Genomic DNA, 26726 nt, shown 5'->3' with positions numbered 1-26726 from the left:
ATTCATCTGGTCTTTCTTAGGCACAGACCTTGGAAGAAGAACTGCTCTCAGAGAAAGACTGCTTCTTTCTATTGACTGAGCACAGCAGGGGGTAACTAGCCATGAGCTGAGGTGTCTAGTTTCTAAATACTTTAATTCAGATGGATAACACCCACCTATTACCTAGGTATCATATGAAAAAGGGTTATACACCTTCCCTGTCATTTTATCTTGATGTCATTGCATTTCTTCTATTGATTTACATATATAGCTTTACAAAGGAGACTCATAATTTTTCACAATGACAGCACTTTCTTCTGTCTTACATAAACCTCATATTTGTCTTAATATTCTCTTACCACCTTAAATTCACATCATAATCACATTGTGGCAGGCTCTGTGTGACTTTTGCTCTGTAATCTTTATTGTGTCATCGTGACTTCTTGAAGCAGCTATTATCCTGCTCACAATTAAAGCTACATAAAGTTGCTTCAGAGCATTCTCATTACTTATCTCATCAACTTGAGTACATCAGCGGTTACCAAATGTTTTATTTTTTAAGTAGCAGAATTCATCAGTATAACTGATTCAGATGCATTGCAAATACAAAGATATTTGCAAGATCTCTTCTCCCTTTTCTTTTCCCATTATGTGAGTATTTCCTATCTTGTGGAATATTCTACTTTACATATGGTAACGCTCATCCTAATTTACTGAGCCACATTCAGAATTGTAAACTCTGCATTGTGCATCACTGGTGAAAAGACATATTTTGTCCTCATTGTTAGTACTCAAAGCAGCATAAATATAATCCTGATTTTGCAGCTCAGTGCTGGCAGACTGGATATTTTCACATTGTTCTCAGAATCTTCATATCGATAGTATTTCTTTCATGATAACATTTATTTATCAAAGTTTATGCTGCTTTGACTTTTTATAAAATAACAGCAAAGATAAATGGATCGATTGACCCCAAGAGCAGTTTATTTATCCCTTTAGTCACACTTCAGTGGCAAAATCAATACTCTTCTGAAATATCTGATATTACAGTGGTTCCAGTAAATACTGACATTCCTGCACTATGTGAAGGGGGAACAAAAATTTATTATCAACGTAGGGTTTTAGTACCTTTATTGATTTTTCTGGGGATACTTGAATTTTTATTTATCTGTAGCTAAGTAAGTGACCTTTGTTTCAAAACAAAACAAAACAAAAACAAAAAACAAACCAGAAGCAAAACCAAAAAGCCTTAAGTTTAAATCCTGTAAAAAGTAAAAGGGGCAAAACTACACATCTAACACTGTCAGTGACAAGGATCTTGGCAGAAGAGTGTGTCTGGTTTTAAATGATGCATAGCACACTACTGTGCATTCTTTTTCATACTATCTCTGCATTTGAAACAGCATAACATGTAATTTTTTTAATATTGATATTGTTGACATCCACTTTCTGCGACAGCTAAGATGTTTCTGAGTCTTGCATTGCTAGCAATTATTTTGATAAAAGGATAGAAGAGATGAGTGACCTGAAAGAAAATGAATGAGTACACAACAGGTTACATACTTCATCCAATAAACAGATCTAACTCCTGCAAGCATTAACAGGAATTATGCACACGTATGGAAGAAAATTTTCTCTCTCTTATCCCTGGAAGCTTTGAACATATAAAAACTGGATGAGAAAGATAAGATTCAAGGGAGTTGCTGAGGGCAACGTGGAGTTTCCAGCTTGGGGGATCTCACCGAAATGGTGTTTGGACAGAGAAAGACTTATTTTCTCACTTTGCTAAACTGAGAGGAGCCCACTTAAGGGGCTTGGTTGTCATGCCTTCAGCTGTCACTTTGTTCAATCCTTATCTCAGACAGGTTTGTTCTGCCTTCCGTTGGCATCGCTCGTACGGAAACACAATCTGCCATCAGCAACAACTAATGATATATGTTTATGGTTCTTTGACGGAAATGTACTTCTCTCCAACACTCTTATTAAGAGCAGGAAAAAAGGCTCAGTGGCACTGTACGTATTTAGGATGTAGACCAGAAGGTGTGAAAAGCCAGCACAAGCTCTAGCTGTCAGTTGGTAGGTACCACAATGGGTCTTCAGTAAAGCAATGGGCTTCTGTGAATAAAATTCCCTCCAAGGGCTTTTCACTCTTTCCTCTTTTCTGCTGCTGAAGTGTTCAACAAGCCCATCCAATGAAAAAAAAATATTCTATGTTTTTTTTTCCATTCATTTCTAGCTGCATCCCTTTATAATCATTAAATCATCCAGTTATCTCACTGTACATTTCCTCCTTCTAAAGACCCGTCAAAAGATTAATTTTCTCAAGAGAAAAGGAATTCCATAGCTTCATTACATCTATGTAAACCAGAAAATCACTTTTCTTCAAAAGACAGTATAAGTAAAATACGTTTTCAGAATTTGTATGAAAACCAGAAAAGTTTTAAGTAAAAATTCTGATGCGGATGAAAACTAAAATGCATGCATGGTTTCAGAGTTAGTTATTGCATAAACTTCATGTAGACGACAGATTAATCGTGACCTTCACTTCTTTGCATAAGCGGGGATATATAATATTAAAAACACAAACCTATTTCAAGATATACCTAGAAGAGAACTGTCTTACAGAAGAAAGACGTGAGAGCAGATAACTTTCCAGAAGTTTTAAAAATATCAGGGCAGTCGTTGTCATGTCCTGGAGCTGTAAACAGGACAGTGTACGTGGTGCTAACCTACAAGTATTTTCGTGTTGAATCTATATTGAGAAAAATTTTACCAAAGGACGAAAGAGAGAAAACAGACTAGAAAACATTCAGAATGGCTGCTAGATGATGAAGCTTTATTCTCCAGATGTTGCAGTGGTCTTTTTCCCAAAGGCCCTTCCTGGTGTGCTGCTCTTCCAAAGCATTGAAAAGTTCTGTCTTATTTGGCTGTTCTTATCTCGAATATTATACATATAGTTATAAGTGCACTGAAAATCAGGTATATTTTGAAATTTTTAAATAAAAGTATTGCTAGAAAGTACCGCATACATTGCAGATTTGGAATAAATTTTCTGACAGGAACGTTCCTCTTATTTTCACTTCTACTTAAGGCTTGTTTCTCAGCATTCATGCCTACAGACCAAGTATTGATTCCTAATACCCCAAGACTAAAAAAAAATCTGTTTACAATAGGTGCAAAATTGGTTGAAATTTTGAAACCTGGGGCTATTTATAAATGAATTAATTTCTCCACTTGCAGTTAAAATCGGCACATTTGACCAAGCAGAACCACATCATAATTAGCAACTATAAGACTACACAGTTTTATTTTGAAATAGCCCTGGACACAAAATTATTTGATGCTGGCCACGTGAACGGTGTTTCCCCTGCAGTTTAGATTGTCAGGTCCTGAAACTGTGTACTGGACCAAGCTGTTGTGTGTGCATCCTCCGTTAAATACAGGAAATACAAGAATGTTAACAGACATACAGGAGGGGAGACTTAGAAGTCTCCACATGCTTTTGATTTCTACCCCATTTCCTCTGTGGCAAGTGCCAGTGTCTGTGTTTGACGCGCCAGCAAGGCTTCTTGCCATATGCCGGCCCGTTTCAGTGATTTTGCCTGTACGCATTTGCCTGTCTATTCATATGCATATATTTGCACGCACGTGCGAATGACATAAGGTCAGTGCTTAGTGCCAGATGCTGAAAGCAGTCGGCGTGGAGGGGGAGAATTGTAACACTGACTCCTTTGAACTCAAACTAAATGAAAATGAGTAGTTACTTGAAATAGATTTGTCAAAATAGCTGAAGGGAGTTTGGTCCTCATCAGCTGTATTTGAATGGCTTATGGACAACTAAATCCCTTGGCTCCTTTGAAAATCCCAAATTTAAAGGACATTTTTTACTGCTAGCAGTGAGACTCAGTGCCACTGACACACTTCTGAGAAACTGGCATAATGAACTTTCAATCTGATTAGTTACACAGGTACTTGTGAAATTGCTTTTTACCAAAGCCTTAAAAAAATTTAGAGGATATATTTCAATGCTCAGAGAAATCATCATGGTAAGAAATACGTTGTGCCAACAGAAAAAAAAAGGAAGTCAATATGCCCCTGCCTTCATATCTAGGCAATCTGACTATTCAAGTATTTTCTGTAAATTTAGAATAAATTTTAAAGGTTTAAGGGCATGAAGTTGTATCATCATTTTTATGGCAGCCAAATTAATTCTTTCATGCAGTGCTTGAATCTAATAGAGATTGACTGTCCTGTTTTCCTATTGTAATGATGTGTACTGAGTTGAAAATGAAGATGTTGGAGGATAAAAAATAGTGCTGTGACTGCTATTGATTAGCTGTCTTGTTTGCTTCATTGTTCAGGCTCCATTGGCCTCTTGGGCAGAAGGACACCCAAGTATAACATCCCTGACATTTTCCTGAAAAGATGCATGCCTTAGAAGTGACAGCTTTACTTAAAAAATACAGTTTTGATGTATAAATGTGGTAGTTTTAGCTGAAAGGATTCTGATGGATTAGAGCAGACAAAGAGAAAGATTTCTGAAACGTACCTCAGGTCAGCCTCGTATCGAGAACAGATTTAATAGCAAGTGTCTTACATGATGATGACACTCCTAGTGTCTCTGCATTTCTGTGTGTGGGAATGAGCAAGAAAAGCTGAGTTCATCTTCAAAGACAGAGCGATTAGGTTATTCTCACTAATGTGCTCGGCTTTTATTAAAGGCTTTGAGTGGTCATGAGTTCCAGAAGACTTGACTGTGTGTGCTGAAGAAGAAAGTGACCCTTGAACTAATACATAATTTTATCAAAATTATACTGCCTGTATTTTTAAGAGCCCCTGTGCAGATTGTTTTTCACAGTCTTCTGACAATAGGCTGTTTGATACCATTTTCTTTATTGTCTTGCCTGTTTTTAATGCAAAATATTTGGTATGAGAGTCATATAATTAAATTTGTAAAAACAATTACTTTTAATTGCAAACATATGAGTTCAATGCACATGAATGTGCATATTAAAATAACCCTATGGCTCTTGGTTATACAGAAAATAAGCCATCATTTCCCTAACTCTCTGTCAAGGTATTTAAAGGAGTCAAGTACACTAAGTGATTTCATGCATCACCTTTAATGAAATGCACGAACATATGAGCATGACTGTAGGACTGGGTCGCAGCCAACATTAGAAATGCCTCTGCTTTTGTCAGTGTTATGTTAAAAAGGGCCGGATTCTGCCACGCGTACTGTCATGTCTGGGAGAAAATGGGTTTGCTCGGTGAATGACCTGTAGCTCAACAGAGGTGGAGATATTAGTAACTCAGTCTGCTAATGTGGCAAAACTATGCTTTTTATTAAATCCTGTAACTAGTTTGCAAAAAGCTGGGCCATCTGTCAGGCAGTAAGTGGAAGCCAGCCAGGAGAAAACTGAGGTTTCTGACATGCTTCAGCTGGAGGTATTGCAGCACCAACTGGAGTCTTCTCTTCCTCTCATCCTGTGCACCTGAGATTGAGCCCAGGTATGGCTTCTCTTTCATCCTTGCTTCATAATGGTCCTGCGTTCACAGACCATGTCTAGCCCTGCCTATTTGCTGCCTTGGTGTGTCTCATCTCCAGGCTTGTGACAAGGTCTTCTCATTCTGCCCTTACAAACCCCGCTCACAAAGACCACTTGCTGTCTATCTATGTCATCCTGTTTCTTATCTACCAGGTAAAATTTAGATTTTTTCTTTTTCCCTTCAAAGCCACTGATAAGTCTGTTCCCACCATCTTCTCCAGCCTTGTCCCTGTTGGACTGAATGCCCTGCTCCAGCAGGGACACCGTGTCTCCTGCCCCCCTCCCTACCACCACGGACAACAGGGCATCTCTGCTGAAACGACCCACAGGATCACCCCTCTTTCCTTATTCAGAATTTCCAAGGAATTCATGTAGCCTACAGCATCCACCTGAGATGTTTATTCATTAAAAGTAAACTCTAAAAAGGCTGACAAATCTGAACGAGTCACCAGTCCTCTCAGTTCTCTGGTACGTTTTGTTCCTCTCCATGCACGATATCCCCTGTGTCTTTTTTAATGGCAAAGTGTTTTGGGGACAGAGCCTGCTTCTTGCCTTCTGCTTACTTACTTCTCCAGTTAGAACAAAATTAGTTGAAAATGAAGCTCTCAGAAGTAAAGTAGTAGCTCAATTTTGGCAATGGCAATCTTAATTACAATCTTAATTTCTTTCTCATTAGATTTATGCATTGTAATTTGATGTTTCATTATATGGTCATGAACTATTTCTTAAATAATGTAGCATATATTTTTGGCTGAACTAAGAACCACTAGATACTTATCTGCAATGTCCTACAAGCATGACCATGCATATATGTGATCATACAGTTACTCGACTTACCTAAAAATCTTCAATAGATGCAGAGTAGATGCAGTGAAAATGGCATGTACAGACAGAAAACATGTCAAAATTTTTCAAGGAATGCATTATTAGACATCTTTTATCACTGAATTAACTACATGCACATTATTTGGAGGAAAACCTCTGTTTTTAATCCTGTGAGCTCTCATTTTGTTCCTAAAACTTCCAGTACAGGATGAAAAGCAGTGAGGAAAAAGGAGTCTGATATGTCCAATGTCCATTTGCATCCTGCAGCACTCTCAATATCTTTTTCTTCTTCTGCATTCACATTTTACCTATTCTTGCTGAGTTGTGCTTCTAACTCCTTTGTGCTTTACAAGGATATTCGGAGAAGGTTGGTACCTTCCAATATAGCAAAAACTGCTAAGCTGCATTATATACAGATTTTTTTTTTTCTCACTCCCTCTCTTTTCTTCTCATTCTCTCTGTATTAGTAATTTTTTGAGCCTGTACAGTCTAGAAAACCCTCAAGTGAATGGAGGAACCATAGCTAATGCTACCAGAGTCAGACTCACAAATAGCTCCCATGCAGCAAGCAGCAGCAGATTAAACCAGCCAAGGAACAGGATGCCTATGCTCAGGGAACACCAGAACATTTTACGCAGATGAGCTTAATTCTGCTACATCCTTTGTGTTTTGACCTTTTTCACTTCCATAATTGTTGTCAGCATCGTCATCATTGTCAGTGAGATGAATCCTGCAAGAATATAGCCCCCTTGCCAACCCAATGCCATCAGCCTCCCATCCTGTCATTTCCTTTAAAAAGGTCTGTCTGTGCCTGTCACTGCTGATCTTGGAGCATTGCTGAAGCTTGGAGTGATTCGATGATTGCCAACCCCTCCACAGTGTCCCTGTGTAGAAGTCATAGAATCATAGAATGGTTAGAGTTGGAAGGGACCTTCAAAGGTCATCTAGTCCAACCCTCCTGCAAGGAGCAGGGACATCCCCAACTAGATCAGGTTGCTCAGAGCCTCATCCAGCCTGGCCTTGAATGTTTCCAGGGATGGAGCATCCACCACCTCTCTGGGCAACCTGTTCCAGTGTTCTACAACTCGCATTGTAAAAAATTTCTTCCTAATATCTAATCTAAATCTACCTCCCTCTATTTTAAAGCCATTACCCCTCGTCCTATCACAACAGGCCCTACTGAACCTACTGAGCCTCTCCCCATCTTTCTTGTAGGCCCCCTTGAGGTAATGGAAGAAGGAAGAAGGTAACGGTCTCCCCGGAGCGTCCTCTTCTGCAGGCTGAACAGCCCCAACTCTCTCAGCCTGTCCTCATAGGAAAGGTGCTCCAGCCCTCTTATCATCTTTGTGGCCCTCCTCTGGACCTTCTCCAAGAGGTCCACGTCCTTCTTGTGTTGGGGGCTCTAGAACTGGACACAGTACTCCAGGTGGGGTCTCACCAGGGCAGAGTAGAGGGGGAGAATCACTTCCCTCAACCTGCTGGCCACACTCCTCTTGATGCAGCCCAGGATGTGGTTGGCCTTCTGGGCCGCAAGAGCACATTGCCAGCTCATGCTGAGCTTCTTGTCCACCAGCACTCCCAAGTCCCACTCCTCAGGGCTGCTCTTGACCCATTCTCCAAGTCCTTTGTTAGACATTGATTGTCCACCCCCCAGAAACTGGGGAAGCAACTGGAGCTGAACCAAGGTTGACAGAAGTTGTGGGGGGGATCATTAACAAACATCAGCTAATCTAACAAAATAATTTCTGATCTTATCCACCTCCTTAATTTGAAGCAATGGATGAAAGCATCAAACTACAGCACACCATCCTCCTGCTGTCCAGGGGACAGCTCCTCAGCCCCAGTGTTTCGTTGCCGCTGGTAGCCTCCGGCTCATCATGGAAAATGTGACACCTCAGCGTTTCACCATGCCACTGAGCCGCCCAAGACATGGTGGTGGCAACTGCCACCTGAGGGTAACCGTAGCTATCATCAGCCCTTCCTTACTGTAGCTAGCGGTGTGTGGCACACAGGCAGGAGCTTGACGCTGTTTCGTAGCTCTGGACTGTGATTTTCTTGATGCTTGAATTAGCAACAGCAAACATAATTTCAAATTTGTCAACCAGCCTCTTGCGAAACAGTCCACTGTTTGTCATACCTGGGTCCCAGAGGACAGCGTTTATTTTGGGGTATGTTTTAAATGGCTGCAGGTGCCAAGGAAGAGCAGAGGTTGCAAATTCTGTGCAGCACCGACAGCCAACCTTCAGGTAGCCTCTCCGTCTGTTGCAGGAAGCACTGAGGCTTCAGTGATGCTGAGGAAAGCCAGGAAGACTCAAGGGCAGATCAGTTCCATTAACTCTTCCTTTAAAATCTATTAGATTTTAAAAATCAAATGCAAACTGATAAAAAAAAAAGGCTACAACACCTTGCCTTTAGGATTGCATTTCTAAGTATGCAATTAAAATTGTCATATTGTGGATCAGCTTTAAGTAGTGAATTTACTCTGTTCTTCTAACACCATGATGAAATGCATAATTTCATTGTTTTCTGGTTGTTAGAGAAAAAAAACGGGAATCAGAATAAAGAGTTTCCATTGCTTACTTTCTCTTTCCTGACTTCTCAGGTGGCCTAAGGTCTAACAGGAAAATTTTCTGGAGCCTCTGTTCCTTCTTTGTGTTTTGGTTTTGAACAACTGACTTGAGAGACTGTCATTTGCAGCAGCATATGGGATCCATGGATCTGTGTTTTGACTGTAATGTTAAAAAAAAAAAAAGAGTTAATAATAGGTACTTAAATACATCAGCGTTCATGGAAAGGATAGTTCAAAATATAGATAGTGTACCTAGGTGTATTGTATACGAGCAAACATGTGAAAGGCAGGCCTTTCATCTGGTAGCTTCTCTGTGAAGAATAGTCAAGCAAAGCATGAACTCAGATAGCTTTTGCATCATGCGACTCTTTCCTACAAGCTGAGAATATTTGAAGTATCTTCAAGTATATTTTCAGCTTCAGCAACTTATTCTGCGGGCATAACGTCTGTACTTAATTTGTAAATTACTGTCTTCATTTATAAACTACTGTACTGTACGCATTTATTTTAATCAATCACTGCAGTTGTGAATGCTGGTCTGATTTCTGAATCAGCACTCAAAGATAAATGATAGATGGTTTATTAAGTTCTCTCAGCTAAGGTTCATGATGCTTAATTTTCTTAAGTGATAATATTTCATACCACAATCCTGATTTTTTTTTTCTTCTTTCTGGTTAGTGGAGTTTGACCTAATTACATGATGATCTCTTTAATAGTTGCAGTGTGGAGCCATCACTGAACTTCTATAAATCACAATTTTAAATTTTAGGAGAAACCCTTCAAAAGGTCACCTGTCATCAAAGATATTCTAGCTAAGAGTTGTAAAACTCAACCCTGTCTTTAGGTTCTCCTAGCTCAATTACACCAATGCATCACTCGTCTCTCTCTGGGTTTGCAATAAAAGAAGTATTGGTTGAGGGCCGTTTTTTGGATCCCTGTCAGCAAGATACCGTACGTGTACTTACCTCTTTTACAGATGGATGGTTTCATTGTAACCCCTGGTGTCTCTCTCCAACATTTTGACCTCATAAAAGCATAATGTCACTGAATGTTGAGATTTTATGGTAATTTATTCTGAAGATTGTGGCTTTTAAATCTTCCACGTGCAGTTTAATAACAGCATTCTTGTCATCAGGCAAACTTTTCTCTCTCTATTAATATTTTCATCTTTATTTTGCACACACAAACATATATACACACAAAAGAAGCTGAAGATGATTTACAGAAGCATTAGAGAAAGGGTGAGGCAAGGAAAAAGGCAGAGAACAAGATAACTGAAAACTAATCATACCAAAACTAGACATGCTTTTGCTGTTTTTTTCCATTCTTGTTATATTTTTGTTTGGATTGGCTCCAGAGAAGCCCTGTTCCTTGTCGCTATGTTGTTGTGTGTGTGCTCATGCATAAATTCAGGTCAAGTATGAAACCTCTTTACTGCGTTCCTGGTAAGAATGTGTAATGTCCTTATCAACAGATAACAAGAAATCTGAACTAATTTAGCTCATAACTCTGCGTTCTTTTTTTTTTTTTCTGCCATTACCAAAAAATGTGGTGTTTGCTTAGTTGTTAATGTATTCAGTTCAGTAAATTAGAGCTGCTTGAAATTTCTACTAATCCTTTTCCATTGAGGGTTTCCCTGGACTAAGTGATGCTCAATAAAACAAAAACTACATGCATGCACAGGTTTCTGAGATTTTCTGGATCAAATATAATTTAAGGGGCACAATGTTTTTAAATGAGGGGTTTTTTTTTTGTTAAATTACTGTACCAAAAGCACCAATGAATAAACAGTGTTTACTGAAAATATGCTTTGCTTGAACTTGGCCATTAAAGTATACAAGGGCTGAGGGGTTATTTTGCAATGAAAGAATGAACCAATACGTAAGGATAAAAGTAGAAAAATGGTTTAACACACAGCACAAAGATGTTTTTGAATGAATCAGTCTTTGCTATTTAATTTACATTTTGAGGGCTCATTAGGATGATGAATGACACTGCTGGAGAATAAAACATACTTCCTGAACAAAAGAAAATCTCTGTAGCCTAATAACATTTTATGCCAGCACTTACATTTGTCAGAAGTGGATGCTATTTATCCCTATGATTATTTAAAAATCATTTTTATTGTCCTTTGTGCTGTGTCCTCTTCTGGGAATTTTAATTCAGAGTTTGACACCTACTTATTAACTTCCATGAAGTATGGAGTACAAAGGCTTATACTATATAAAGAATTCTAACCAGCCGTGTTTATATTGCCTGCAGCTGTATACAAATCAGCTGAGTTTGGATTCATTTCTCTTAGAAATGGAAAAAAAAAAATTGAGTTGTGTAACCTTTACCACCTCAGCCAAGTAAGTGTGAGCTGAGCATGGATGACCTGTGCGTACCAGGAGACAGCAGTAAGTCAAAAGAGCAAAGAGAAGGGATTTATGGTATTAATGCCATGAAGTAGGAATCTCTGTAAGTTGCAAACTTTCTATTTCATGTCTCCTCCTTCCTTCTGTGGAAGGATGAGGGTGAAATAGGAATGCTAATGTTTTGAACTTCAAGCCCATCCACTCCTTAATCAGTAAATAATTACTTGCTGTCTTGCCTTCTTCAATGCTTATATATGCCTATAGTGTAGAGTCAAAAGTATGCAAATACCAGAAAACATACTATCTCTGGAAAAATGTCAAAATATTTTTGTAAATTATACACTATTACAAGAATTGGGTTTTTATGGTTTGTCTTAGAAGACACACTGCTTTTGTATCAAATATTAGAGTTCAGACCATTATTGAGCACAAACCATAATTTCACTTACGTTCCCTCTTCCATTCTTCCTGCAGTAGATCTGCTCAGCAGCAGTGATATCCAACCGTAAGGGTTAAACAAGTCAAATATTTCATTTGCCTTGCTGGGGGAGCACATCAGTTGCTCAGTTAGCTTTTCATGAGAGCATGTAAAACAAGACGATGTACAGCTTTGCTTTGTTCGTTGTGGTAGGAGGTAGGAATGGTCCATCTTGTTTTCCTTCCCCTTGCCAAAGCCATCCTCCACCCCTTGCCAGAAGCCCAGCTGACAGTAAAGCAAGTAGCGATATGAGGGGAAAGATGTTTTCTTGCTTCTACTTCTACAGATTCTCATATTAATTTTTGCATGCGCGAGGGCGTGCTAATCATCGGGAACATGAGATCCCAATTGTAGTTATCTTTTTGATTTCTGAAGACATTGCTAGTCAGCCACCAATATTTTCTGTAGATTGTTGCTGTTTCATGTTTTGTGGGCAAATATACATAGGAGAAAATCACGGGAATGTTTTGTAACACTGTGACCGGACTGTGATCCGCATAATCGGTGGGCAGAGATAAATGTTTGGTTACGTTTCCTCCCAAAATGTCTTAGAGGTATTTCTGGGCAGCAGTGACAGGCTGCTGTTTGGAGAGCTGCTGCCGAGTCCTTATAGGCCTCTTCTTGTTGGCACCCCATGGCAAGACCCAGTTGCTGTGAATGAAAGCATTGGGGGTAGTACTGTCTCATGAAGGACTGTGCCTAAGGAATCAGCTTAAAGTCTGCTGGCTTGATTTGGAAAAGCAGGGGTCTTGTGGACAGGCCTGTTTGTGTTTAGAATATCCATTTTAGGTTTTTAGGGGGTTTTTTTTAGGGTTTGTTAGGACTTTTCTTTTTTCAGTCGATACCCTAATTTTCTGGGTGGACATTCAGCCTACCTAAAATACTTTCAACCCTTTAGATTACAAAATGCACTCTTTATTATCCTTCCTAAAAATATATAGTGCTGCGCATATGGAATTCTAGCCATATTCCATACCTAAAGTTACGAATGCTGCTATCTATCTAGATGTACTATATTACGTATGTATCTGTTTACATACGTGCTTCTGATTGTGCACTTGCAAAGTGCTATACAAGCCTTCATGGTAACGTGCATGCATGCAAAACAAATTATTACAGACTATTTTCAGTCACGGCATCCCCATTTAATCCTTCCCATCTGATGAAATGGCAGGATATGCCACTTTCAAAACTCATGTCTTTTCTGTCTGTAGCATCGATGGAGCTCCGGGCTGCCGCGAGATACACGTAATGGGTGACTTTGGGTACATCCGTGCAGCAGGCTCTGCTGTGGCTAGGGCTCGTACAGACCAAGAGGTCTGACACGCAAGTGGGCACAGATGAAGAGCTCCTGCCTCTGCTGTAGGGATCCATCAGCTGTTTACGCAGCAGCAGCAGCAACTGCATGACTGCAAATTGCCCAAAATCAGTGCTAGTTTATTTTAATAGGACAGACTGTAAACTGTAGCAGTTCAGCAGCTGCTGTGCAAGCAGGGACCTCCGAAAGAGTGTCGGTGCAGAGAGATAAGGACGGAAATGTAAGCTTGGCTTCTGCCTTGTTCTTGATGTTTTTTTCTTCTTTAGCTTAGAGGTACAGATATTCTGGGTGGCAAATGAACTGATATCACACTTTTGTGAAGGCGATGGCTTGATTTTGTAATTATTTTCTCTGAATGAGTAAGCTCATTGTTTCCTTGTGTCTTGAGTTTATATGTAGTGCCATCAAGAAGGTAGCTTGGGCAGTGGGAGAGTGGTAACTGTGACTCTCCTGTGCCCGAGACCCTCCGCACAGACCTGCATAGGTGATTTCTGCAAATGGGCTGCTGTGCCTATATAGTCCCCACGGATTATGTGTGACAGGTATTCAGCTCATAGCTGTTAATTGATTTCCCATCTGCAGGTATTTAAAATCCTGTTGTGTTCATAGTGTAAATGTGTATAAAATTTAAATAAGGTGAGGAGTGCTCTTTAGTGTGGGTTTTTCCAGCTGCCCCACATCAGAGTCAACAGCCACCGTCAGTTCCTGACTGCCAGAGCTGTGCCTTCTCCTGTACAGAACAGCTAAAAAGTCTTTGCCTGCAGCCCTGCCTAGAGTATCTTGTTTCATAGCTGTATTTCTCTGGCAGAAAATGGATCATGAAAAATGCGTGGGTTTTGCCAAGAAGATTTCATTCTGTTCCTCACAAAGTACCTGTTGCTGCAAATGCTAAAGGAGTATCCATGTTTTGGTGGGGCTTCCTCATCCTCTCCCTGCCCCAATATTTAGAGAGGCTGCAGGTAACTTAGAATCACATCTGCAGATAAAGAATGCGGGAAATACTGTGGGAAATATGGCTTGGGGGAAGGGAATTAGAAAGCTAAAGGAAACCCTTAGAATATGCAGCCTTTTGCATCTTCTTCATTTTTCTCTGCCATTGTTACCTAATGTCCCTACATGGCAATATTGGTACACAATTAAAAATCAGAGCCCAGGAGCAGCTTTGCCCTTCTCTTCTCTCCAAGAACAACTGGCACCTGAAACTCAGAACCCTTCACCAAATAGTTAATTCTCAGGGGAATGAGCCACTCATCATTCCTTTCATAAACAAATAAATAAAAGATACAAGGATTTGATCTGTTTAATACACATTCTCTGAAAACCAGAGTGCAGACTAAACATAGTAATCTGATGATTACAAATTGTTCAGTCCTATAAACAAAGCATGACAATTGATGACAATGTGGTATCATATATCATAAATGCAGAGCATCCTCTCTCTTATCCAAAACAAATAGTTTGGAGTATTTCAAACCCATAACAAATATATTTAATGCAAATCACTGTGAAACAATGTGTGTTTCTCTGTTTCTAATGCTGTATACAAAAGCCAGCCAAGAGCTTTTTGTGTTTTATGCATTATATTTATTTATGCTGCCAATTCTACTTACTATTCTAGTATCCTGATTTGAAAAATCAAGATTGAATGTATTTCAAGCAACACTTGATGCATGCACATCTTAAAATTATAGGTCATGGTTTATAAAGTAAATTATGAGACCTTAATATAATTCTCCTAAGTTTCAGATAGATTTTTATCTCGCTACTTAAAGTATTGATCGCAACCCTTATATCCTATCAGTACCTTGTTATGCGAGGCAAATCAGCTGCCATTGTTACTGATGCTGAAAGTCTCCCTGGGTAACCCACCGTAGGTTTATTACATAGGAAACTTTGATCCTCAGGACTCGACTAAGATATTCAAAGTTCTTATAAAGGTGTCTTAGAGCCAGCGATACCAATCCAGATGTCTGCTGTCAAACTGCTCCTATTCAGGAAACCCCTACGAGCCACCTTTGAAAGTGAAACAGCAAGACGACACCATTCAGAGCTTGACTTTCAGAGAGGCCTGTACGCTCCCCAGCCTTTCGGTACCTGACAACTCATTCCAGGCCCTATCAAAGTTGCATAACAGAATTTGTAAAAAGCTACGCAGAAGGGTTTAATGTGTGGAGAACAAATACCTTCTTTGTTGATATCCACTGCCAGATCAAAGAGATGGAGGGTAATAGGCCCAGGACTGCATTACCTTTAGTTACAAAGGGGAACAAAAGAGTAAAATAAAACAGTGAAAGTCAGCAGAGAACAATATAAAAGGAAAATACTAACAAGTTTAAAGGATTCAACATCCTGAAACATGAATAAATGCCACAGAAATAAATTCATCAAGATCACATAACGAAAGGGAAGCATGTGGCTTCTCAGCTCAAAGATTTTCCAGCTGTACTCCTGTTTTCTGTACATGTTGTTATAATTTGGGGTGCTACAAGACCTTCCAGTTTTTACAGGGACAGAGAGCTGGCTCTGCCACTTAAAAAATGCAGATCTGTTATACTTGACCTAGATGAAAATGTCTGTGAGCTGTAGCCGTATTAGAGGTTTTGTCTCCATTTAGCTTCCATTTAAAATGAAATGGGGCTGCACTGAACATTTCTTCCTCTAGAGACAAAATAACCTGTTTTTAAGTGGAGGATCGCCTCATCTGTTAAAAAAAAAAAAAAAGTAAAAATATAAATCCAAGAGGCAACTCACCTTTTTTGAAGCTTTCCAATGAAAGTTTTGGAAATCAAACCCAAACCAAACCTAAGGACAACCTGACCTTTCTGAGAAAATTCCCAGGTCCCTCTCATGCAGCCTAGTACTGGGTTTGGTCTGCAACCCAGTGAAAATTAAACTCTACTGTCACTGTCCATTTCTTCCTTTTATTTCCCCGCACTCTATTGTGTGTTGCTTGTGCATGAATGACAGTGCATATCAGATTTAAAATCTTTTTTTTTTTGGCAGTAGGGCTGCTGGGAGAGTAGTGCTCTGTAGGCCCAGCCAGAGTTTTGCAGTCCATACACCAGTCATGCCCCCGTGACACTGCACTGTTATGAAGTGACCTGTTCCTCGTTTTCTGTATTAAAAATAAAATCGTTAATGTGACAGTGAAAAGTGGTTACTGCCCCGGAGTAACATGGTGAATACTTATGTTTTGTACAGTTTAGATGTGGTGCTCCATTAGGCTTTAGCTGTCTGGGAGAGCTCCATAGAAGCAGCTGGCAAATGGCAAATGTCTACTTTACTGGAAGGACAAGCAAACTCTTTCAAAGACCCAAAATCTGGAAAAGCTGAGGCCTTTCTACTTTCTGCTTTCTTTCTATATTTCGTTGTTACTTATAACGGCAACAGGCAAAAAGAGAATCAGAAAGCATTGTGACTTTCAGATGCAATATCCCCTTTAAAAGGGGATAACCTGAGAATATATGGAAAGAAGAGAAAAGTGAAAGCCAAAAGAGAAAGGACTGAGGTAATTGTAAGCCAACCACTTGTCTTCCAAGGCTGAACAACCAGTGTGGCTTCCATCAAAAAATGTTAGCAGGTAGTGTATGACTGCTTGGGAGCTTACCAACAACCTTCCCCAAACCTGGGACATTATTTATTCTTCTGTGATTGCCCAAATGTTAGGGTATTGGCATATAGCCCACAGGAAAGCGGGGACAAGTGCTGGGCAGCTGGGCAGGTGGTTTTACAGATGTGGAGGGATCCTGAATTCTGGATGTGAGTCCTCTGCAAGGCAGTCCTCAGCAGTGCCTGGTTCTGAGCAACCTGATCTAGTTGGGGATGTCCCTGCTCCTTGCAGGGGGCTTGGACTAGATGACCTTTGAAGGTCCCTTCCAACCCTAACCATTCTATGATTCTATGATTCTTGCCTGCAGAAGAGGACTTATATGGGCCTGCGGTGAACTGGTGGAAAAATAAGTCTTTCAGTGGGCTTTAGGGAGGAGGGGAGAGTAAAAAAAAAATAAGGAGAGCATTTCTCTGCTCTACAACTTTATAGATTTGCTGCATTCATTGATTCCCATATTAAGGCTACAGTTGATAAGACTTGACACTAGCTTTGTTCATTTGGGCATTTTCAGGAAACTATTTTGCAGATTTGTTTATGGTGTATACATATGTGTGTGTGTATATATATATTTATACATGGGATTTTTTTTCTGCCTTGATATAGACATGGTGTCATGTATATTCTTAAGTGGAAGGAACTCACATGTTTGAGCCCTAAGACATTGCAGCACTGATGTTTTTTATTTGAAATTTTACGTGTGCTATTAACTCTGCAAAACCTTTAGAGAGTACTGTTTTCAGTAGCTTTGCAGGGAGTGTGTTTCCATCAGTCTATCAGTGACCACAGTATGGCCGGATTTTCCTTTTGACTTTCAGGAATGCTGAGAGCACAATAAAGCTCTGCTGAGATTTTCACTGCAGCTTGGAGAATTGTGCTATTTATCAACTTCCATGTGGATTTTAAGAGAATTCACCTGAGCTGACCAGAGGCATCAAGGGATTGATTTAAAGATGCAGATGCATACAATTGTTCATCTTAATTGATAAAGCTTTGGGTATCTAGTAGCAAATTGCATCCTTTTTGAGCAAATAGGTGTCCAGGTAGTAATTGCTATGACCAGAATGTGTTTTTCCAGTCTTAGCAATGAGACTGAGAAGTCATTCTGAAACCAATGCATAAGATGCTGTGTTCCTTACACATAATAGATTTTTTTCTTAAACTCCCAACCCTGATCTGTATTTTCCCTGAAACAATTGTATTTTGTGCAAATCAAGGAAAGCAGTGCAATGTTAAGTGTCTCCAGCCAAAATTAGTTCACTTCTAAGTCACAATCCAGAAAACAAAGGAAATATGCATCAGCTGTGCCCAGACAAGTTAGAAAAAGTGGTTTCTCTCTAGATTTGCAAGTAGGTTTTTTAACTCTACTGGCTTTATAGGTAGATGCTCACTGGCCTGCCCGTGCTTCAGACCTGCTCCATAAAGGGTTCTTGATGATTGTTGTCCTCACAAAAGCAGTTATAGTGAAAGAATGAGATTTATTTTGCTGAGGAGAAGACGTTGACAAAGCCAAAACTGTGAGGTGTTGGTGACATCCTTGGACTAGCAAAAGGCTTTAGTAGAAAGCCAAATGTTACTCTCCTTTCCAGACTGCGATTTTTTACCTGTTAAGTCTAGACCAGGTGTCAATCTCTATAACTGGGAAGGCAGTTTTCAGCAATAGGGATTAAGGAGAGGTTGTTTCTCTCTAGGAAACATTTTTTTTTGTTAACTCTGTGTAGCAGCCTATAATGAGAAATAGTCTGGTGTTACCTTCTGGAGATACAGACAGCTGCTCAGTGTTTTGGGCTCTCAGCTGCCACATGAAGATCCTGTAGATCCTCTGTTAGCCCTCTGTGAAAGCCAGACCCTCTTTGGCCCTGATCTTTGAGTACTGGGTAGAGCAACATCTTTGTTACCCATCATGACAGAAGCCATTCTTGTTTCCTTTGTCCTGTCCTCAGCTTTGTTAAGAGGATGGTCACATGGATTTCTAATAGCATTTCAATGTTAATATCTTTCCTTTTGACTCAGTAGACATATTGTTCAGATGATGATGTTTTATCAATATCGAATTCTTTCTGCCAGACTCAATTTCTTGCTCCCTCCAGCACCACCCAAAGGGTAGATTTTTCCCCATGAGCTGTTACTAAATGGATGTAAATAGGCTTTAAGGAGCACCTGATAGACGTTACTCTTTCCCTCAAAGACTGATGTAGAGGGGCTTTCTTCCATCAGGGGCCTTTTGTGGGAGATATTTCTGCAGAGTTGTGTACTGTAAAACCTTCTGTCTGTAAGAGGTTTAACCCTTTCTGCGCAGTAGTTTGTAATCACATAACCTTTAGTTCAGTGGGAATGAATACCAATTATAATTTATAAACAGTTCCTCTCATTATGCGCCTATTTATGGCATCTTTTATAGCTTGCTAATTACAAGCACACAAAACAGAAATGTTTGGAATTAAATAATGTAAACAGGGATGTAACTGATTTTCATGTTGAATAGTTTTTATTGATTTATTGTTAATTAACATTTTAAAGGATCTCTTGGCAAAATAATCCATTTAATTTATTGAATATTGTACTAACTGATGGTATATTCATATTAAAATGTCACAAAAAGATTAACAGATCCATAATACTTGTTTTTCCAACTGTTGCTGCTTTACAGATGTTATATATTCTCTCCAAACAAACACAGACAATATATTAAATGCAATCGATTGGTCGCCGTCCAGGTCCTGGCGGACAAGTGTCCGCATCACTAAAAATACCACATTCCGGTTGACACTAATTGGCCATCTGTGTAGCAGGGAGGACAGGCATCTAATGGGGAGAAAAGCTGATCACTATCTCTCCCAGGGCAGGGTCCTTGGGGTGGCTGTTGAAGGACTGCGTGGGCTAAGGGGAAGAGTCCGTATCTTGGCTAAAAAGCTGCAAAACTGAAAGACTCTGGTCTCCATAATGGAAACTTTCCAACAAATAGACCACTGTGTCAAGCAACCAGTCACTTAAAATGTTCAGAGCATGCATACAGTGCTGCAGAAAATGTAGTATGCTGAAGGCAATTCCAGAGGACCCCATGGGCTATTTCCAAATTTTTACTGGGAAGAGTGCCTGTGGAGCCCGTTCAGGGGGTTGTTGACAGCATTTTGGTGAATGCCAGTTACCTTCCGCTCCTGTTAACTTCACCGAAAGCCAAGATCGCTTGCTCAGCACCTCCCAGGATCAAGCACGTAGCAACGACTAAAATTGCAAGTTGCAGTCTTCATTATTACCATCCCATTATATTTTTCAAATGGGTAGCAAGAGAGTGTAATCACATCAGACCCTCTTTTTTCATTAGTGAAGAAAAACATTAATATGCTGTGACATGGTATTGATTTGATACAATCAATCTTTCCCAATAACAATAAAACCTTTATATTTTATTAATAGAACAATGCAGTTCTTCTTCATTACAGCTCCCTTTTATTGTTCTGGGTCACAGTGTAATTTTGGTGTGTTTGGTTTTTTATTTTTATGAATATAATGTAAAAGCCTGTAAAATTGCTCCAGTGATCTGCCAGTAGGTTTCATTTGAGGCTCCCAAACATCTTTTATTAGATGAAATGTTACCGGTGCCGCTGCAGTCATTGATTGTTCAATGGACCTTAGGGGTGGGGAAGGTGGGGAGGTTTCGGAAGGGTTCTTGGCCTTTAATTATCTTCATTTTTTTTGTGATGTTGACTCTGGGACTCGGACTCAGACCATCTCATCAGTTTGACTATGACCCCTCAACACGTGGCTGGAGCCAGCATTTCTAAGTCCCCTCTAAACTGGGTTGTAGGTGCCTAAGCTCTAGTGAAGCTCCCGGCAGCCACCCAAACTGCATCCCTTCAGCATCACCTCGCTTTCTGACCCCAGGCTTTCCCTACTCTGGTTCAAGTCTGGAACTACATGGGCAGGAGGTGCTGCAAGCTCTGGGGCAGGCTGTGCACTGGAGGAGTTAAGCTTTAACCTTGTCTCCCTGCTATTAAAAAAAAAAAAAATTACAATAGAACAAGTGCATTTACTTATACATCCACAGTAAATCCATCTTTGACTAGACATCAGCCTGAACCTCAGAGGCAGGATCCCTTCTCTCACTCTGACGCCTCAGGGCCAACACAGCCCAAGTTTGGTGGTACACTGGGTATAAACTCTTCTGCAGTCTTCCTTCTTAGAGGCTGTGCTTTCCAAAAGCTGCTGTCCTACCTCGTCTGTGGTTGAGCTACTGAGCAAGCTCTTCTGAGTGAGTATCACTCATCAAGAGCAAAACGTGCTCTGATTAGCGTCTCCTTTCTAGTGCGTGTGGCAAGTCTATGGGATCGTTGGGAATTTCTCTATATCTACAGATATTTTTTAATCATCTTCTTCGATTATCCAGAACATCTCCCTGTTCCTGGTACAAGACTGGGGCACCATGATAACCCAGTTGCAATGAGGCCCCCGATTAGTATAGCCAGATACTGTCATTAAAGCAAAGCTAGGTGACTTTCATCACTTGCTCTTTATTCATTTTTTTTCTTGAAATAAAATCTTTGTTAACCTTTCTCCTCTTCCCTTTTGAAACAAGAACAATGTTGCAAGATCCCATTGTAGGAAAAATAATTCACATAATAAATATGAAGACTCCATTTCAAAAAAGAATGGACTCATTAAGGGTAACAGTTTATTAACAGTCACTCTAAATTAGATGGATTTAATAACTTTAATTAGTGCAACACTTTCTGACACAGAGCTTGAGAAGAATTCGGCTGCACATCCCCATCTCCCTCTTGCCTGTGTCCGTCTCTAAGGAAGCAGCAGCAACTCCTTGCAGTGAAAGCGAAACAGTTCCCACTTGCACAGTGCTGAGCGCAGGAGAAAACGACTCTGCCACTGGCACTCCGAATTAGTAGAGAGGAACAGCATGAGTGCAAGGTAAAGCTTTTAAGTATCAGGAGGAACAGAATATCAAGCTTCCTCAGCAGTCTCCTCATTCCTCTTTCCTTGGCATAACCCTACCCAGGTCAGTCCTTGCTTGCCTGAGTCCTCAGAGAGAGACGAGGAGTCTTCTCCGTTGGAGGGCTGCGAAGGGCACGGCATTGCTAATGCCCACTGGTAAAATGAGGGGGACTATAGAATGCTGTGGCTTCCTCAAGTCCAGCCATGTTAATGTAGGTGGAAACATTGCTGGTAGATCTCATGTCACCCATCAAGATGGGTGCCATTCTTGTCAATGGAAAAAAAAAATACCATTTTAAATTCTAAATTTTAAATTTAAATTTATGTCAGAGGTTTTTCATACTCAGTCCTTTTCATATGGGACATTCCATTTTATCAGAACTGAAAATGTCTGCATCTGTGGTGATTTTGACCAAAACTATTTTCATTCTTGTTTGAAGAAAGTATTTTCTTAAAGTAAAAAATTACCAAAGTTGGAGTCAGAGTGAAATCTTTCAATCTTTTGTTTTAATGGCTTCCTGATTTAAGTCATATCTTATTCTGTAACTACAAATTTTATTTAATTCTTAAAATTTGATGTTGAAGCGTTTTGATCTTATCAAACTTTCATTTCTCAACTGAAGAACACTGCCTAAAATTTCATTTTGAAGATAATTATGTCACATTTTTAATGGGAGCATAGCCAACAGGATAAAATCTACATGTAGGTGCCTGCCCCTCCATCCCCCTGCAATTCAGAATGAAAATGCATTCCAAAAAGTGGGTGTTTCCTGAGGGACAAAAAAAGTGATATTTTAACCAGGTCGAAGCCTAATCTTTTAACCAGCCCACCTTTCCTGAGGTCCTGCCTTTTCTCTCCAGAGCAGTGTGGGTTCAGCACAGCCATCCCATGAAGACCCTTTTGGAGGATGTAGCGCATGTAAGGAAATCAACAACAAGTTAAGCCCTGAATGTCTAAAATCCCTTCCTGAGCATCTGCAAATGACCTCTCCCAAAAAAAATACCTTTACATAACCTGGCTATATTTCCAGAGAAACCCCAGGAGTCACCTCTCTGGTCTCAAGCACATCTCCTTGTTAAATTTCAATATTTTATTCCGTGACTTGGAGGTGTTAAGATCTCTTCAGAGAAATGATGGAAGGGAAACTTTGTCGAGGGCAACAGTTCTCCACAACCCAACAGGCAGAGGCCGCATGTATGAATAAGTAAAAAGATAAGGACTTTACTTTTCTGCTTAACACTGGAAGTTCCTTTCTAGCAAGTAGATTGTATAGAAAATGTTATATATACGTATACGCATGCATGTGTGTGTATCTCTGTACTTTCATGGTCTTGCCTGGCAAGGAAGCGTTTCTAATATGCTCTCAGATCAAGGTCCATCAATATGCACTTTTTCCCCTTTTTTTCCTTTTTTTTTTTTTGTTTTTTTTTTAGTCATGGGTTTAGGTTATTGCCTGACAACATTTACTGACTGAAGCCTCACTTTAGGTCCCAGGGGAAATCCCCCAGTCTCGTTTTAGGTGATGCCGTTCAGTTGTCTGCACAGCACAGGGGTGAGAGCTGCCCTGGAGATAGAGGTGGCACCCGAAGGGCGTGCTGATGCGTGCTGATGACCGGCGTTCAAGCGCCAACTCAGCCAGTCTGGCTTCCACGGAGTGGAAGAGGCCAGCAAGTCTGCTGAGCACCCTCGGCTTTCTGGAGATCTTAGTCACACCTAATTTGTAACGGAGACAAAATCCAGTAATTTCTGGAGACTTTGTGAGAACACTTAGCGCAACCCAAATAATAACAGCACCAAAAACTCGCACCATAAAAATCTCTTAGACTAAAATGGAAATTGATGCTTGCAGAAGATTTTTCTTTCTTTCCTTAACATAAAGATTTGAAAGGAGGGAGAAGTATCACAGATAGGCAATTTCTTTCAGAGCGGTTTCTTTATATATCTCCATGTGAAAGCTGTTGGTGAGGGAAGAAAAAATAAAGTAATGCTCTGAAATAAAATTTGTACAGATGTAGCTTTTTTTTGAAATAACATCCCGTTTCTCAGGAATTCGATGTAGCCTTTAGTCAGCCTTGTTTCTTACAGTTCTCTGTGCTTTGCATGGTAATTAGCTGCTCGTGTTATCAGTGGCGCGATGCTCCCGGCTATTTCTTCAGCAGCCGCTGCTGTTATCCTCAGTGGCGGCAGCTCCTCACATCCTCCTGCCAGGATGAATGCCAGTCGCACGTGTGTGCAGACGCTTGGCATTCTTCAGGCTGCGCTGGCTGAGGAACGAAGGTAATGGGCACAGACCTCTAAGAGGGAAGAGGCTGGAGCTCACTTTCCCCGACAGCTCTCTGAGACTCGCCAGTATTTTGCAGATGGCTCATTGGAGGTTCAGTGAGGCGAGTTTGTTATGACAGATCGCAAAATGCAAAGGGAGGCAAATGAGCTGGGTTCATCAATGCCAGGATAAATAGAGAATGGCAGCTCCTCGGCTTAGTTGGGAACAGCAACCTCAAAACCTTTATTTTGTTTTAATTTTTTAAAGTAATTAAAACATTTATTACTCAAGCACACTGTGGTGTGCAGGCTATCAAGAGGGACTGCTTTGCGCAGATTGCTGGCGTGTCTGACATCAGCCTTGGGCAGGCGCTGCGTCACGCAGCCAGCGCTGACGCAATAGTGTTTGGATCAGGCAAGTCCACTGATGCAAACAGCGTGTGGAGTGTCCTGTGCTATCTGTTGTCTGCAGGTGATGCAATCTCTTCTGTTAACTCAGATTTCAAGAAACGTTTACCAGCTTTTTTTATTTATTTATTTTTTTAAAAAAACTAAAATATGGTGGTTGTTAAATTCAGGTTGCAGTGAGAGTTCCTTTGTAACATGAGCAGAGATGTGGCAGAGAAGGAAGCTTTTAGAACAGGAATGGAGAGTCTTTTCCATACCAACACCTACACACACTTTTCAGACATACCTTAGGTCCCAGAATAATACTCTACATTGTACTATATGATATCATGAAGGAAAAAAATAATACAGCCCCAGGTCATATGAAATTGAAGTTGCTCGCTGTGTGCAGAGCATGGTCTCCTAACTTCGCCACCGTTATTCTAGAAAGTTTGATATCAACAGTAATGTAAGATCCTTACAAGTATGCAAAGCAAAAATAAATTAAGAAATTTATATTTGGCATTCAAAAGATAAAGAAAAGAAGGGGAATTTTTCCAAATATTGTTTTTGATTTTGTATATCTTGCCTTTTTTTTTTTTTTTCCTTTTGGAAGGCTGTGTGATGGTATTGCGAGAGAGATGGGAAAAGCTTTTTTACTCCCTGCCCAGAGGTGTGATGTGCTAGGGAGAATAGCTAAAGTTCTAGTTCTGTGGTAATGGAAAGTATAATTTCTTGCTGATGAGTATTTGCAGACTTTTTTCATTACACTTCTAGGAGGGATATTTGATTTTGAAATAGAAGGTTGTTTTCAAGCCTACTCTGAAAGAGCCTATTGCCAAATTTACCTTTAGTAGTTTTGCCTTCACACAAAAATAAAGAGCATAATTTTACCATATGCTCAGTGTGTTGTATATATGATTGGTCATCTCATCCCTCCTGTAAGATGGCAATGGACTAGAATAGCGAACTTGAGGTCAGACAGTAAATTCTTTGCTCTGTAAACAAGGTTTTTATGATGAGGGCTTTACATTCTCCACTGTTGTTAAAGGGATGACAAGACATACACCAGGGTTTGGGGAAGGAAAAGGAGAAAATGGAGGGAAACCCACAGAGAAGAGAGAAATAAAAAATAGCTAATATGAATTTTTAAGTTCTTAAATATCCAGAGATGGTTGTGGTGTTTCTGTCTGTCTTGTTAGCTTCATTGGCAGCATGAACTATTGCACTTGCGCTCCTGCTCCAGTGGCAGGAAGGTCGCACGTGGCGTATTGCTGCTCCTCGGGGACAGGGCTGAGATCAGAGCAGGGTTATCTGCACAGGGCTGCGGCTTCTCTTCAGCATCCCTACATCAGATATGAGTAATTCTCCAAAGGCTGACTTTATAGCATGCTTAGTTGCTTTCCCTTCGAAATCTCTAGGTGTAACTCCTAGAGAGCGTAAAGCTGATGGAGTGTGTTGCTCCAAAAAGAGTTAATGCGATTCATTTGTTTAACAATCAAGGGCCATACTCAGCAAAGATTTAGCAGGAGTGCTGACAATAAAGCACTTATGACTTTCTATGAAATAACAGCCACAAAAAAAAAAAAAAAAGAAACATAAATTCTGACCTTGCATATGCATGGCTGTCATACTTCTGACCTTGGTTACAGCTGTTAGGCTACGAGCGGCTGCGCATCCAGACCTCCTCAGTGACTCAGCTCAGGCTGGGGAGCGACGATGACGGTGTCCAGAAGCAGGACCTGCACAAACTGGCTAGCAGTATCATTTAAGTCTGGTAGACACAGAGGTATCCACTTTTGAAAGTGCCTCATGATTTTTTGGTGTGCCCAAATGCAGATGTGGTAGAGAAGTCTGATTTCCAGGTGACAAGAGCTTAGTACTTCGGAAAAATCAAATTGCTTTTCATATTTCTCCAGAGGGCCACCTGAAAACTTAGAACATTTGGGTGTTCTTTGAAAACGAGGTGAAGACCAAGCTCACCTCCCTTCTAGCTCTTTGGGGACGGTCATTAATCGTATCAGTTTTGTTTCCATCCCTGCCTCCCACATGGGAAGACCTCAAGCCCCAGCCTCCTGAGTCAGTTCTGTTCTGCAAAAAGAAGATCTTTCTTTGGGGAATTGTCAGGGAATTTCGTGTGGTGAAGCAAATCCTGAGAAAACTTGCCTGATGCAGCAGCTGCCTGTATCTTGTAGAGAGCCCTCAGCATCAGTACCTCCATCCGTGATGTGCCCTCTCTTCCCAGTTGTGCTGGGCTGCGCAAGGGGACCGTGGGCAGGGGCCACCCAGGAAGCAGGGGAGGGGGTGTTAAGTGTGGCAGGCTGGTGTCTCACGCTGCCTCATCTTTGCTGGCAAGAAGTTTGGGTCATAACGAACAACCAAGCTGACCACGTATGTGAGGCACCGGCTGGATGGTCCTTATAGGGGGATGGCTGCTCTGCCACATC

At 40.5% G+C, this 26726-nt stretch overlaps 1 protein-coding gene across 1 annotated transcript in view; it reads left to right on the top strand.

Annotated features, from left to right (window-relative positions):
* The window catches only part of AFF3 (ALF transcription elongation factor 3), a 328958-nt gene that overhangs the window by 122448 nt on the left and 179784 nt on the right, over nt 1-26726 (top strand). The window lies entirely within an intron of this gene.

Source organism: Chlamydotis macqueenii, chromosome 1, assembly GCF_036417535.1.
Source record: "Chlamydotis macqueenii isolate bChlMac1 chromosome 1, bChlMac1.mat, whole genome shotgun sequence".
Taxonomy (NCBI): Eukaryota; Metazoa; Chordata; class Aves; order Otidiformes; family Otididae; genus Chlamydotis; species Chlamydotis macqueenii.
This window is presented reverse-complemented; position numbering and strand designations above follow the sequence as displayed.